The sequence below is a fragment of the Rhinopithecus roxellana genome, chromosome 9 (genome assembly GCF_007565055.1).
Source record: "Rhinopithecus roxellana isolate Shanxi Qingling chromosome 9, ASM756505v1, whole genome shotgun sequence".
Lineage (NCBI taxonomy): Eukaryota > Metazoa > Chordata > Mammalia > Primates > Cercopithecidae > Rhinopithecus > Rhinopithecus roxellana.
The window spans coordinates 99,729,626-99,745,561 of NC_044557.1; positions in this window are offsets into that span (position 1 = coordinate 99,729,626).

Below are 15,936 nucleotides of genomic sequence, written 5' to 3' on the forward strand. Positions count from 1 at the left end.
TAGTAGAGACAGGGTTTCACCAGGTTGGCCAGGCCAGTCTCGAACTCCCTACTTCAGGTGATCCACCTGCCTCTGCCTCCCAAAGTGCTGGAATTACAAGCATGAGCCACTGCACCTGGCCTCACACCATTTAAAATAACTCATCAAATCTGTAAGTCTTTTTAACAAGGGGATGTGAACTACATAACTGAACACATAAACTATAATGAGCTGCAGAATGCTGAAAACCAGGGGATGAGTCGGTCACCACTGTCAAGTCCTCCATGTTGTGGAATTCCCATTTTTCATTCCTGACATGGGGATTGACCCACCTTCTGGGTGAGGACCTCCCCAAAGTCAAGCCATAGAATAAATAAAGCTTAATTTATTTTTTTTTTCCTAAAAGATAAAAACAATATATAAATGAAAGCTATGATAGTTCCTTTTCACACTGCCCAAGAATCATCTTTTGCATGCCTGGGATGCCCACCCTCTATCATAGGGACCATCACTCTAAACAATGAAGACCTTTGAAAAGTTTATGAAAGGAAGACATGATTTAAAGTGGTTAATGTGTTGGCTCTGTGAAAAAGGAGTTATGGCAGGTGAGAATAAATGCAGTGAAGCCAGTTAAGATGCTGATGCAATTTTCCAAAGGAAATGGTGAAAGTGTAAAATGAGTTGCTGCAAGAATCCAAAGGGGTCAGACTCCCAACATATTAGAAGGCCAGGTTGATTGGAATTGGGCAGCAGATGAGTTGTGAGGGAGGAAAGAAAAATGTTACATGAAAATGTTAAAGTTAGGATTTAGGATTTGGGGGGTGTGGGAAACGAGGTCCATTAAGAAAATAAGACAGTGGTATAATAAACAAATTTTGGAAAAAAGGAAAGTCATAATTCCCCTTTCATTTATGTTAAGTTTGAGTTACTTTGGAACATCTAGATGAAATGATCCATCAGGGAGCAAGATATTTGGATCTGGAGTTCATAAAAGAGAGGTATGGTTAATTTTTTATTGCTTAGGGTAATCATGGGGTACAGAGGGAAGAATATACTGCATGTAATTTTAAATCACAATTAAAATGAAATTAGAGTAAATCCTTAATATTCTAGTGTCCATTTAATCTTGTCCTTGACCATAGCCAATTCATAGAGGCAGAAGTCTGCTACTACACAGGACCTTACTGGTCTGCAAAAAAGCTTCCATGCCCTGACAAACTAGGACTGCAGGAAAAGAAAACAGTCCTTGCCTCTACGAAGAGGATTCAGGATATGAGCAGATTGTGTGCTCCAGCACTAAATCAGCCGGGGACCTCAGGGGCAGCTTGTTGAACAGCTACTTCTTTCCAAAAAACTACTCCCATCTGAGATCTTTGGTGTACCTTAACATGGGTTACACTGTCCTTGGATTTAAAAAACAAAAAGTGTTAATTTTATGTATTTCTTGGTATTCATGACCCTAGATAGCAAAAGCCACTGGAAGGGATGAACTTATGGAGCAAGAGTGTGGTAGGATTTTGAAACAGGACTCATTCTGTCTCATTTCAGCTGAGACCCTGAGAAACGAGGTACCAACCAACCTCATATCCCAAAGCAAGGTGATAGCTCACCTAGGCAGGAATTGCAAAGAAAATTTCAGAAGATGACTTGCAATCTCTAACCTAATATCCCTTTTCTGGCATAAGAAAATTGAAGTTGAAAATCTCAGAGAGAGAATTTCCTTAGGAGAAAGTTGTTGGAGTGTTCTCGCATTTGTGTGTGTGTGCCTCCCAGGACAGGGAAACAAAGAAGGGGAAACCCCCTTAGTTCAAGAATAAAAGTAGCTTCAAATAAATTATTGAGAGAGTTTAATAGGTACACGTTGGACACCTTGGACTCGTGTCTGATACAGACTGCAGGAATGTAAAGGTCACATTCTATGTTATCAGCCTGAGGCACCAGGGCAGAGACAGATGATTATGGATAGGGAGTTAGCTACACTTCATCAAGAGTAAGAATGAGAATGCCTGAGTGTTTCTTGGAGATCAAAAGAGGACTACGTGGGAGAGGGACATCACACCCTACAACTGTCTTAAATCTTCCCTAAGAAGACCATCCAAAGGGATGATGTGATATCAATCAGAGAGAGGGCCCAGCAGAACAGCTCAGATAGAAACTATGTGTGGTCTTCCAAAGGTACCACCATGCTGCTGGAAGTGCAGTAGCACAATCCCGGCGACAGAATCTCCAAGGAGCTCTGGGCATACCTTACAAGAAAATCAACATCGAGCATAGATTAAATGAAGAGAATATCAATGCCCAGGTGTGCATCAGTACAATACAGGTAAGACTTTTCCTCTCTCTCTGATCTTTTCTCTCACAGCTCTGATGAAGAAAGAAAGAGAAAAAGAGAGAAAAGGCTTGATCACAAAGCTTGGAGTGAATGGGTGTTGAAGAGAGAAGTGCTTAATAATAAGGTAGGAAAGAGGATTACTCTTTCTTAATGTTGACTTCTACCCTGAAGGAGGAACTTGTTGAGGGGAAGGGAGAAGTTGTATTGCAGGTGCACCTGACAGCAATAGCTTAACCTGAATCATACTCCAAGAACTGACTGTGTATGGCAGATGCATCTAAAAGCAATAACATAACTTAAGCATACTCTGAGTATCACCCTATGGTCTAAGAACAATGTGTGTTCAAGAATTTCAAGCTAAGGAATCCAGGAGTGGTCAACTGGGAGATTCATTACTTACACATGAGGAACTCCTGAACTGCTGGCCCACTCCATGGAACACAGGGCCATACAGGGGATGGAGGCTCTTTATTTTTGTTTAAATGAAGATTGCAAGGTGGAGATTTGTAGGGGGAGGGTGCTAAGTGAAAATGTGATGTAAGTTGCATGGTTTTTACAAGCAGTTACAGTTCTCCTGTCCAGCTGGCCACCACTGGTCTGCCTCGTATGTAGCTTCCCTCATTCAGCCCCATATCTCAGTTGCTGGCTCTGGGTCTCTTCTCTGGCCTCTTAAACATGGTGCTATCCCTATTAAAGCTCATAGGGGTCCAACATTACAAAAGTTTTAATTTCAAATTGTCTATGGAATTCTGATTATTACTACTGGCCATGTTAATTATTCCCATGAGACTTTTGTGACCAAAAGTGACCAGAGGACGATTGACTATTGGAGAGCAATCAGAATTGAGAGAATGGCTTTGGACTTCATTCAAAGGTCAGGGAAAAATGAACCTCACAGAGCAGATATGAAAGGGCAATTGGAAGAAAAGGAAAGTTCCCTTCTCTTGTACTCCACGGAGATCTACTCTTGCAAAATAAGAATTTCCATAGTTTAGAGTAAGAACAGAAAAGGTCTGAGAATGAAGTCTTGCCAGAGCTGCAACATCTTAAGTGTGGGCAGGAAGAGAAGCACGAGAGACTGAGAAAGAATGGTGAGGAAAGTAGGAGGGAAACCAAGAGCCAGTGGTGTCAGGAAAGCGATTCCCTTTTTCTTTTAAATGCTACCCTATTTTTTCTGTCTTCCCACATACCTCCTCATCCATACACATACTTAGTGCAATCCTGGGACATTTGGCAGGCTATAACCAAAAACTTGTGAACTGAATGGACAGAACTGTTCTGCAAATAGCTTCCATCCAACTGTCTAAGCCATAAAGATTGTAGAACTCTGTGGACCAAAGAGGCTCTTGTTTTACAGATCTGTGAATGGTGAAATCATGGACTCAGGTTTATAATGCCAGTGAACAGCCAGAACTGATGAAATATTAGTTGCATCTGGTAAATTCTTCCTCTTCTTTTTTTTCCTTTGAGACAGGGTCTCATTCTGTTGTTCACTGCTCACTCACTGATCACAGCTCACTGCACCCTCAACCTCCTAAGCACAAGTGATCTACATTCTTCAGCTTCCCATGTAGCTGGACTACATGCACAAGACACCAGGCCTGGCTAATTTTTTTAAATATTTTTTGTATAGATAGGAGTCTCCCTATGCTGCCCAGGCTGGTCTCGAACTCCTGGGCTCAAACAATCATTCTGCCCGCATCTCCCAAAGTGTTTGGATTACAGGTATGAGCCACTGCACCCAGCACTTTCTGCTTTTCATAACACTTTCATTTCATGTTATGTAAGCAGTGGAACACAGCACATCATACCCTGACGGGAAGGAGAGCCAGGTGTGTTCTCTTTATGGGGCGGATGAAGGTGGTGGGGTTGCAAACAAATGAATAGACTGTGTCTAGAGCTGGAACAAGACAGCAGCAACTCCTGAATCTTGGGAACTTTTAACAGAACATGTTGTTTTCTCCCTGAAACACTACATTATTTGGTGATGCCTTTATTTGCTTGTCTCTTTAAGATTACAGAGTACGGCCATGTACTTCACCTGAAGATTCTTCATTCTCCTCAACATATCAACTCCTCATTCCCCTACAAAATTCAGCTCTTTGTCAGCACATCCAAAGTCTTCACTGAACCCCGTAAGCCATAAACAAAAATCTTAGACTATTTGGGATGCCTCTAACTCACCTAAAGCAGGAATAATGTGATTTCCTATCACATGGGAATGATGAGAGGATTAAGAAGACACAGTGAGTGTCCAACACATAGAAGGCCTTCAGTAAAGATCAATTAGAGTTTTCATAACACTATCACGAAGAGTTCCTTCACGCCTGTGTTCAGTGGACAGGTGAGTAGGGAGAAGACATTGTGAGGACTTCAGCTCTTATTTTGGCAATATTCTTGTTACCATCACGGAGACTTGCCCTCCTCCTATCATCTAAATGGCAACTCTTGCCTTACCCAAGAACAGTGGGAAGACACAACACTTGTGCTCAGTTCCTGCAACATAAAGACGACAAAGCTCAGGCGACTGTTTGGCCACAGCCATTCTAAATGTTTCTGCCCCCAACTTAATTGCAGTGATAAATATCATGTAGAGAGCTGAAGCTAAATGCCAAATGCATAAACCAGCTGAATAGCAGAAAAAAATAAGCCATTAGGCCCCTCTCTGTGATGCCCAGGAGAGGTTACCTGTTCCTTTTTTTCAATAGGCACTGCTGTTGGAGTACACTTTGATGTATTGCATAAGTCAGCATAGCAACAGCAGGGATATATGTATTTGTCCCACATTCAAGCATCTCTCTGAATGCTTTTAAATACCAGATTGTACTATCCAGACCAGCAGGAATTGGTATTTAATAACACGGGGTGTGGAATCCCAGCAAATCGCATCTGTTCCACGTGCAGACCAGGAGCAAGGCACTATGTGGGGCATTTTTATGAATATCCATCTCACGACCCCCAGAGCACTCATGGGAAGTTGGGATTATATTAGACATGGGAGAAACTGAAAGCAAGAGGGTAAGAAGCCAATAAGGGCAATGTAGCTGGTCAGTAACAAGGTAGAACCTCAAACTCAAATCTTCTGGTTTCAACTTCCACGACTTTGATGCTACCATGTGGCCGCCTTGGTCTTCTACCTAACTTCTCATTTACCTCCCTGATTAAATCACAAGAATCCTGGGAACTGTAGGAGGATATACTGAGAATTGATGGAAATAAGGGCATCAACCAGTGGAGTGGCTAATTTCTTTAGACCAAAATCTGAAAGATACATTTCACCAAGAAGACTATTCTGCAGAATAGATTCAAATCTGACTCAGCTTCTTCCATTGTAAATGCTGGGAGAAGAAGAGTCTGATCCCGTCAACAGCCCTGAGATCTCCCTGCTGTACCCTGAAGTGGCCACCTGCTTGGAGAACAGTTTCATTCAGACCAACTCCCGAATTTAATCACTGAGGAAACTGAGTTTCAGAGAGAGGAACGGATCCACTGAGGGACAGCTTTTTAAGTCTTCAGACTTCTACCTTTATTTTCTTATGGAACCCTGTTTGCCGCATGTCATTATATCAGTGTATTATGAGGAGCGGTGATTTGCCCAGCTGCACCTGGAGGATGGGACTTGGAGCTAGGATTCCATGACAGGCTTTCTGACCCCAGGCTCTGTGCCTTTCCTCCATTCCACAGCTTCATCTAGGACCTCTCATGAGCGAGGCAAATTTGTGCTTCATTAAAAGGAAACTTTGCAAAGCTCCAGAACTGTTCTGTATGTACCAAAGTCCCCAGACTCCAGTGCCTACCAGTTCTTAATATTTATTAAACAGGCATCCCTTCACTGGTTCTTACCTGGATCATGTTCTCAGAGTCTAAACTCAGCACTGCAAACCTTCCTTCTGTTCCTCCCTCTTCCTATCACATCAAGGATGAAATAATTATATTTCATGTAGTTAATTTATACCTGCTGCTCAGCAAGCATAACCTTTTCACGCAGCCAAGGGCAAGGGTGTCTGTGGGGGCAAAGAAAGAAGGAAAATGTGAGTTTCCACTTAGCCAGTGAGTTAGCAGCTCAGCAAGAGAACAAAGCGAATGCAAACAAAGAAGACGAGAGTAAGGAAGGATAAATCCTAAGTGTCTCCCTAGCCTGGAAATTTCCAGATGTGGTCCTTGTCAGGGTCACCAGATGATGCATCTGAGCACAAGTTTCCTGTTGTCATGACTGCTGGAGAGCAAGTAGCATGTTGGGTAAGCCCTGCCTTCCTTTGGCTGTTTATCCCACAGGCACGGACAGGCTTAAATTATAAAAGCTTTGACTTTTTAAAGAAATATGAATTGAGGCTCAGCACAGTGGCTCATGCCTGTAATCCCAGCACTTTGGGAGGCTAAGACAGGAGGATTTCTTGAGCCCTGGAATTAGAGACCAGTCTAGACAACATAGTGAGACCCCGACTCTACTTTTAAAATTAATCAGGCATGATGGTGTGTTCCTGTAGTCTCAGCTACTTGGAAGGCTCAGGTAGGAGGATCGCTTGAGCCCAGGAGTTTGAGGCTGCAGTGAGCCATGATTGCATCACTGCACTCCAGCCTGAGTGACAGAGCAAGACCTGTCTATAAAAAAAGAAAAACAAACATGAGTGCAATCTCTTGGGTAGCCATTCACCATTTATCCATTTCGTCAGCCACTCAAATGACTCACTCCACCATCCATTCCTTGCTTTCTATATATATGTACTGAATGCCTATAAAGATGGGTACTGTGTTACCTGCTACAAATTCAATAGTGATTCCAGCTGAATATGATAGCTAAAGCTTACTGAGTGCATACATCATATGGGATGCTAAGCATTGTGTATGGACTATTACATTTATTTCCTCTCAATTCCCATAATGTTATAATTCCTATTTTACAGATTAGGAAACTGAGATACATCATCCAAAGCCATGCAGCTAATAAGTGGCAGGGCCTGCATTCAGTCCCAGAGCTCAAAAAGTCAACCATCTTGGGCCAGGCGCAGTGGCTCATGCCTGTAATCCCAGCACTTTGGGAGGCCAGGGTGGGCAGATCATGAAGTCAGGAGATCGAGACCATCCTGGTCAACATGGTGAAACCCCGTCTCTACTAAAAATACAAAAATTAGCTGGGCATGGTGGCGCACGCCTGTAATCCCAGCTACTCAGGGGGCTGAGGCAGGAGAATTGATTGAACCCAAGAAGCGGAGGTTGCAATGAGCCAAGATTGCGCCACTGCACTCCAGCCTGGAGACAGAGCTAGACTCCATCTTAAAAAAAAAAAAAAAAAAAAAAAGTTAACCATCATGATAGACAGACACAGCACCTGCCCCCATAGACTTTATAGTTTAAGTCAGGAATAGTTAACAGCTTACCCCATGCTAATGTTTCTTCCCCTGTGTTGAATTTCAATTGCTGCATAACAAATTAGCACAAAATAAGCAACTTATAACAATACACTTCTTAATTTCACAATTTCCACGAGTGAGGAGTCTAGTAACAGCTTAACTGGGTCCTCTGCTCAGAGTCTTACAAGGCTGAAATCAAGGTGTTGGTTGGGGCTCAAAAATCGCTGAGATCTCTACGGATCTATAAAAATCTCCATAATATCTGCACTATTAATGTGATGATTATTCTTCAGTACTATGGTATTATTTCAGTAGAAGTTACTGCTCTGACCATGCTGTCTTTTCTACTAATGAGCAAACGTCCTGTGCAAGCTCTAGTAAGTCTGCACTTTTTCTCTGGTGCCAACTTTGTATTACACTATGCTTCTTGCCTCATGTTTCAAGTTGTAACCCTCTGGATACCTTATTCCATAACCTACATAAGCTTAACACTTAATGGTAGATCTTGCAGTAATAATATGTGATATATACATATGTGCGTGCCTGCGTGCATGTGTGTGTATGTGTATTCAGTGACAGCAAAAATAAAATTCTATGTTCATCAAGATTTGGTGGCACGTCTGTGAAGTGATAGTGATAAAATATTATTCCTCAGTACTTGTATTACTTAGCCTTTGCTGAGTAACAAAACAATTCCAAAACAAAAACAATAACATTCCAAAACAATAACAAGCTATATAGCTCACAATTCTGTGGACTGAAAACAATTAAGCTGGGTGGTTTGTACTGATCCCAGTGACGTCCACTCATGGATTTGTAATCAGTGGGTGGATTGGCCAAGTGACTGACTGATCTAAGATGATCTAAACTGGGCTGACTTGTCTTTCTCTCTTCTGTTCCTCTTCATTTCACTGTCCCTGTCACTGAGGTCATGGCCATTTCCCCATTTTAAAACTCCACATGATTCCTGGTCGGGGTGGGAAGCTTCCAGTCACATCATCTGCTCCCCACTCCTGTCACAGAAATAAGCACATAGCTTCAGTCCAGCTAGTCAAGCACCTCATCACCCTGGCCACAGTATTTGGCCAAGGAATGCATACATGATCTAAGCAGGAACAACCATAAATATTCCCTGGGGTCTATATGTATTAAATAAGAGTGAAGGTTGTTCTCCTCTAGGTTGGGAACTGCAATAATATAAACCTGGGACAGTCATTAGTTATGTGTCTTCTCCTCTACCCCATGGAAAAAGCTTCTAGGACCTGGAACAGACTAAGACCAGTGCAAAAGGAGAAGAAGAACTGAAGGGTGCGGAGACAGTGAGTCCCGAAGCCAGCACATTCTTGTGTAAGGCCAGCTCCATTAGTGCTTTGAATTTATAACATGGTAGTATGAAGTGTCAAGTAAGAGATGTTCCCATTTTCCATGAATTGTGATAGAACCAACAGTAAGGAACAACTGTGATGAGACAAATGTGAGAAGCCGGAACAAGAAAACTCTTAAGACCCCCTACAGCCACCTGGAAGCCCTGGGGTGTACTCTATCCCCCTTTAATGTACCTTTCCACTTTCTTTGAGATGCCAGGAAGGGACTAGGTGCAGAAAAGGAAATTTGTCTTTTGGAAGAAGAGAGAGATTATGAAAAACCAACGATTTCATATTTCTACCCCCAGCATTAAAGATAATTTTCAACTAATCTCAGACCCCTTTCTTCCTATAAGATAGAGTTGTACAAAGCATGCTGTTCCCACCACCATCACTACTCCACCACTCAGGAACTGGTGATGATCTGTTGTATGAGTTTCTGGTCTGCTGAACCAACAGAGAGACCATTGCTGATCTGTAACAAAAGGAAAAGACCCAAAAAGCCAAGAAAGAAAAGCCAAGGAGAACCCTCACTACCTCTACCTGGAAGAGACGACATTTCCACAGTCAGAGCTGATACAACAGAAGTTGTCTTAAACCATCTCAAACCGTCTTACCAGTCTCTTCCAAGAGAGCTGCACGCCAGTCTAGAGAGCCCCAGCAACCCGAGGCTGAGAGCTTGACTACCCGTGAAGGTGGGAAGTGGGAAGAGACTGAGCCTCAAACAGGACTCTTGCAAGGAAGCTGACTATACAAGATGGGTCCCCTTGAGATCTTCCCCAAAATATAATCCATATATATCCTCACAAGACAGTCAGTATTTATAGTCCTATGACACGGAAGGGACTACAAGCCAGAATAATAAAATCAAGTCCAAAAGGTCGTGAAAAAACAACTATGAAAAACCATAAAAGGAAATGCTTTTTCTTCTGTCTCTTTTCTTCCCATTCCTAAATTCAGAGAAGCAAGGACAGGGCAGGAGAATGAACATATGGAGAGTTGCCACAGACTCCCCTGTATGGGGGCCTGGGGTAAAATAAGAGATATGAGTTTATGAATGGAGGGGACTAACTCTTCGTCCTTGAAAGTGACCAAGAAGTTAGAAAATTTGACTAGCATGTCATTAAGTAGGTGATCATGTAATTTATTGCAAATTCCAGGGCACTAATGAGAGTCAAAGGGGGCACTATTTATAATTGCTTGGGGACAAAAGATGTAAACCAGAACACTCCCAGGCAAACAGGGAAATATGTCATTATGCCCATGAGGAACGGGACTGCGGTAGAGCAAGACTGTTAACAGATTTTAGAAAAACTAAAAGTGATTTCACATTTGCAATTCAATCATAAAGCCAATAAATGCAAACTTAAGAAAAAACTTTTTCTGCATTGAAGCAACTTTGAGATAGATTTCTGTCACAACTGAAAGGCCTCTCACTAAAAAAAAATGTGTAGAAGTAAAGATAATCAGTTAGGCTGTAAGTACCAAGACAGAGGTAAGCACTGGCTAATAGGAGAAAATGGACGAGAAGCCCCTAATCCAGGCTTGAGGGTCAAGGAAAAATTTCTTCCTTCAGGGTCAAGGAAAAATTTCCAGAGGAAGAAACCCTGGGCTGCAAGCAGAAAACACAAATGTGTGGGAAGGATGGTCAAGACGGAGAGGGCAAGGCTAAGGACGAAGCATGTGAAATTAAATGCAAGGTGAACACTTTATTAAATAGATGAAGATAGGCAGGATCTCAACCAGCAGCAGGCCAAATCTGGGCCTCTATTTTTGTCAGTAAAGTTTTGTTGGAAAATAACCCCATTCATCATTTTACATGTTGTCTATAATTGCCTCGTTTTCACTATAGCGGTAGAATTAAGCAGTTGCAACAGAGAATGTCTGGCCTGCGAAGCTTCAAGTATTCACTATCTGGCCCTTATAAATATGTTTGCTGACCCCTTATTTAAAGCACTAAGTAATAATCAATTACTCCTTTCAAATCACTGCTGGTTCTAAGAGAGGTATACACAAGAGACTTTCTTTATAACTGCATATAGATTTTTGATTTCACATTTCTATTTAGTTTCCTACCTAGTGAGCTTAGCTGGACCTTGCAATAACAGAGAAGACTTTTGTGTATGTCAGAGGCAGGTCTAAAAAGACTGCCATTAACATCCTACCCCTTTTTCTAGGTGGGATGCCCACAGAAGCAAGGCCTGAGAAGGAGACCAATGGTGTGAGTTTAGTTTGGAAGCGCAGAGACCTGGCAAGGGAATGGGAAAGGGATAGATGAAGAATGAAGCCAATAAGGAGCACATTGTCCAGTCAGCGATCACAATAGACAGCTGGAGCTTCATCCCCAGAGGACACATGGGAAATTGTGTGCAACACGTGCATCAGAAATGTTCCATCTGGGGGATGAGGAGGCTGAGCTGCTTATACTTGCACCAGGCAGTCACTGATTATTGATCTCATCCCAGATGTCAGGGCCCCATCATGGGGTGGACACAGTGGGCTCCAGCAGCCTGACAGTCTCCTCATGAAGATGCAGGTACTGGTCATCAGAAATTTGGCCACTGTGCATGGAAATGTTGGTTCTGACAGAATGTGGACAGAACACCAGCATCCCAGGCCACCCCCATCTTGGTTCTGGCTTGACTTTGAAAGTGATGCTGAAATGGTTCCATGGGATCTGGAATTCCTGTTTGGATAACTGGAGAAAACAATGGAGTAGAAACATCTGGAAATATCTGGGGTGACATTTCTCAGTCCACCCTGGCCCATGTATACCTTCCAAACTGAAGTACATCTCTGTCCTTACTTACCTTGTCAGCTGGGCAGGAAAGAAAAAGAAAAAGAGGAATAAAAGAGAATCAGACAGAAGAAGAGAAGAGAAAAGAGGAGAGGAGTGGAGAGGAAGAAAGCAGGGCAGAGAAAGGGAGAGGCTTCACTTCACTCTTCAAATGTAGACTAAGTAAATAAAGTTGCTCTCACCAATGTGGATGGATACCAGCCAATTCACTGACGAGCCCATATAGAATGAAAAAAAAAAGGGAAGGAGAGTGAATTTTTTCTCTCCTTGAGCTGGGATATGCATCTCTCTTGCCCTAGGACATCAGTGCTCCTCTTTCTTAGGCCTTCAGACTCTGACCAGGATTTACACTGTCTCTCCCCACTGTTCCACCCCTCAGTCCTCAGGGTTTCAGACTTGGACTGGGATGTGCCCCATTGACTCCCTGGTTCTCAGACCTTCGTGTTTAATCTGGAAATGGCATCACCAGCTTTCCATGGTCCCCAACTTCCGGATAGCAGATTGCAGGACTTCTCAGCCTCCAGAACTGTGTGAGCCAATTCCTATAATAAATCCCCTTCTATGTATCTATATATATTCTATCAATTCTGTTTCTCTGGAGAACCCTGGCTAATACAGGCATGTATAAGATTTGCAGAGCACATGTTGCTTCCGGCCCCCTATTTGGTTCTATCCCACATGATCTTATTCACCCATCCATCTTCTACTTATACACCTGACTGAGGCTCTGCACACAGGAGCAAGAACTCAAATACCAACATCAGATCTTCAGAGACCTCAGGCTCCATCCCCCTCTTTCTGCCTATGAAGCCTGTACACAGTGCTGTCTCCTCACTGTCCCATGCAATCACGCACACACACACACACACACACAAACACACCCCTTTCTGGTCTTTGCACAGGTGTGCTGCTCCTTACCTGCGATGTCCTGCCTGCACTCTGCTCCTCCTAGCACATTCCCTGACTTGCTTTTCCACCTACATCAGCCCATCAGGATCATTTTCTTCTCTGAATACCCACAAGCTTGCTAGTGCCTCATCACACACCACTGCACTATTGACTGACTAGCACTCTTCATTGTTTTTAATTCTATTTCATTGTGTCTTCTGAAACCGATATCTTAATAATATAAGATATTCAGATATCTAAATATCTTAATTTGTATTTGAATATGGCCATCTCAATTACATATAGAAAACATTTAATCTTCAGAACACCCCTGTGACATATATTCATGTACATATGTAGATGTATAGATGTATGAACTTGTATATGAATCTTATTCCCATTTTATACATGGAAAGAAAAGAGAGGACAGAGTGGCAACACAATAAGAAAAAGAGCACAGGCTTCAGCAAAGACAGACTGAGATTTAAACCCTAACTTAGCCTGAAACAGACAGAGTGGCTTTGGAGCAGTTATTTAAACTCCCTGGGCCCATAAGTTGAGAATTATAATGTCCCTTTCATAGACTTCTTTAGGAGGAATAAATAAGATAACTAGTGATAACAATTGCTACCACTCAGAGAAAAAAACATCATGTACCAGGTACTGTGCTAAACATCTTACATGCTTTATTTCACCTAATTTTGTCAGTCTTATTTGATATTTCTTAACATTACATCCCTGTAAGGACTGAGAAAACTGAGCAAATGTGCCTAGACTATGCAGAACACTCCCTAGCACACAGTAGGAACACAGCAAAGAGTGGCTTCTCTTGGCATTGAAGAGGGTGAGCTAGAAGCACTGCCCAGGAAGAGCAGGAGAGGGAGGGAAATGAAGAGGCAGAGGGATGACTACCATGCAGTTCCCACACTCCTGCTGGAGAAACTGCCCTGGATCAGTCAGAGACACGTCCATTGTTTGGCAGATTGTACCTTTTAAGCAACGTTTCTGTTTGTTTCTACTGCTGCAATAAATTAGACTCTGAAACAGTAATATATATATATATATATATACACGTATATACATATATATATATATTCTCTGCAAGAAAAATAAATTATATTTACTTACGCACAGGGCAAGAGTAATACTACCATAGTCTAAATATGTATCTATAATGGCAAACATGGAAAATTAACTGACAGTGGTAATAAAAGAATTCTGATCTCCTACATGAGGCCATGTCCATAAGCACCAGTGTATGATTTTTCTGGACCCCCGAAACACATAGGCTACACCTCAAGAATGTGCTTTAATGGAAAAGCTTGCAGAAGTGGAAAAGCCCTACTGTCTCTCTTCCTGTTCCTTGAACCGAGGGAACACAATCTTGGCATGTGCTGTACCTGTACCTGGAACAGTCTTTCCCAGCCTTACCTGGAACTCAACCCCCTCACTTCTTTCAGATCTGTGATCATATGTCAAGCCATCAGACACCCCTCCAATCATCTTATCTGAAATAGCATCCTCCCTACCAGTACCTGCTCTCTCTCCAATCCTGCTGACTTATATTTCATAGCATTTATTACCACTCGACACTTTAAATGTCACTTCACTACTTTATTGCTATAATTGTATATATCTATGGATTTGTTTAACTATTCATATATTTATCATGTTAAGTATTTGTGTATTGTCTAGCTATCCATAGTAGAATGTAAATTGCACAAGAACAGGAATTTCTGTGTTCATTGTAGCAGTTCAAATATTTACAACAAAGCCTGGCCTATATAGACACCTACTATATAGTAGGTGTCTTAGTCTTCTCAGGCTACTACAGAAAAAAATACCAAGGACGGAGTAGCTTAAACAATACTTATTTCTCACAGTTCTGAATGCTGGGAAGCCCAAGACCAAGGTGACAGCATGGTTGGGTTCTGGCGAGGGAGGGCCTCATCTTCCTGGCTTGCAGATGTCCCCCTTCTCATTGTGTCCTCACAAGGTGGAGAGAGAGCTCCAGTCTCTTCCTCTTCTTATAAGGACACTAATTCTAGTATGGGGGCCCCATCCTTAGGATCTCATCTAAATCTCCCTCCTAATGGGCCCATCTCCAAACACCATCACATGAAGTATTAAGACTGCAACATATAAATTCTAGGGGAACACAAACATTCAGTCTGTAACAGTAGAGGCGAATAAATATTGTTCTGAGCAAAGTTCATCTTGATTCTTATCTTTATTTAGAGGTTTGTTTTCTTATTAATTTGTTTTTACATGAGAATTATAAATAAGCTGCAAAACTGATTACAGTTGTGCTTTCTGTCCTTTCTCTTGGGTCTTTGGACTCAGGGTTACCTAAATGCTACACTGAATGAAGAAAAGAAGATAGAGCACATATTAACTGGGTCCATTTTTTAATCGGGTGTTTTGACCAATAATTTCAGACTGATTATTCTGGCGCTACACGAAGAGAACTGAGTTGTATCATTGTTCCTATTTGAAAGACAGAGAAGCTGTGGCTCAGAGGAGTTACAGAGCTTGCCCAGAGTCACACAGCAATTTAGTCATTGGGGAAAAGGGGTACAGGTAACTAAAGATAGAACACAGAAATGTAGATTCCAACCTAGTAAGTGTTTTTATTTGGCAAAACCGGGAAACTGATTACATGCACCTCATCGCCACCCTCCACAGCATTCCCATGGCCATGGCAGACACTGATCACCCACCACCTCCATGACACACTTACCCTGGGCCAAGGGGTGGTGCCAGGGCCCTCCTTAACACAGCATTCCTGTTAGCCTTGGGCAAGCGATGGATGTTAAAGGAGATAAACACTCCTGCTTGCCTTCTTTTTTTTATAGTTTCAAGAATTTTATTTGATTATAATTCAGTGAAATTTGGAAAACCAGAATGCTTTGTCATGATTATCTATTTTCTTATGTACAGACAAAATTAAATTGTCTCTGCATTTTTTGTTTGTTTTAGTTTAAGTTCTGGGATACATGTGCCAAACATGCAGGTTTGGTACATAGGTATACCTGTGCCATTACCTTCTACCCTATTGACCCTTGTACCCCCTCCATTTCTCATGCACAAGATGGAGACAACACGTGACTTTGATTATAGAAATGGTCTTTTAGGAATTACTTACTAGAAAGCTTTCCCAATTGCTCAGTACCATTTCAACCTGTACACAATATGTACAAGCATATTACTGTTATTTTGCTATAT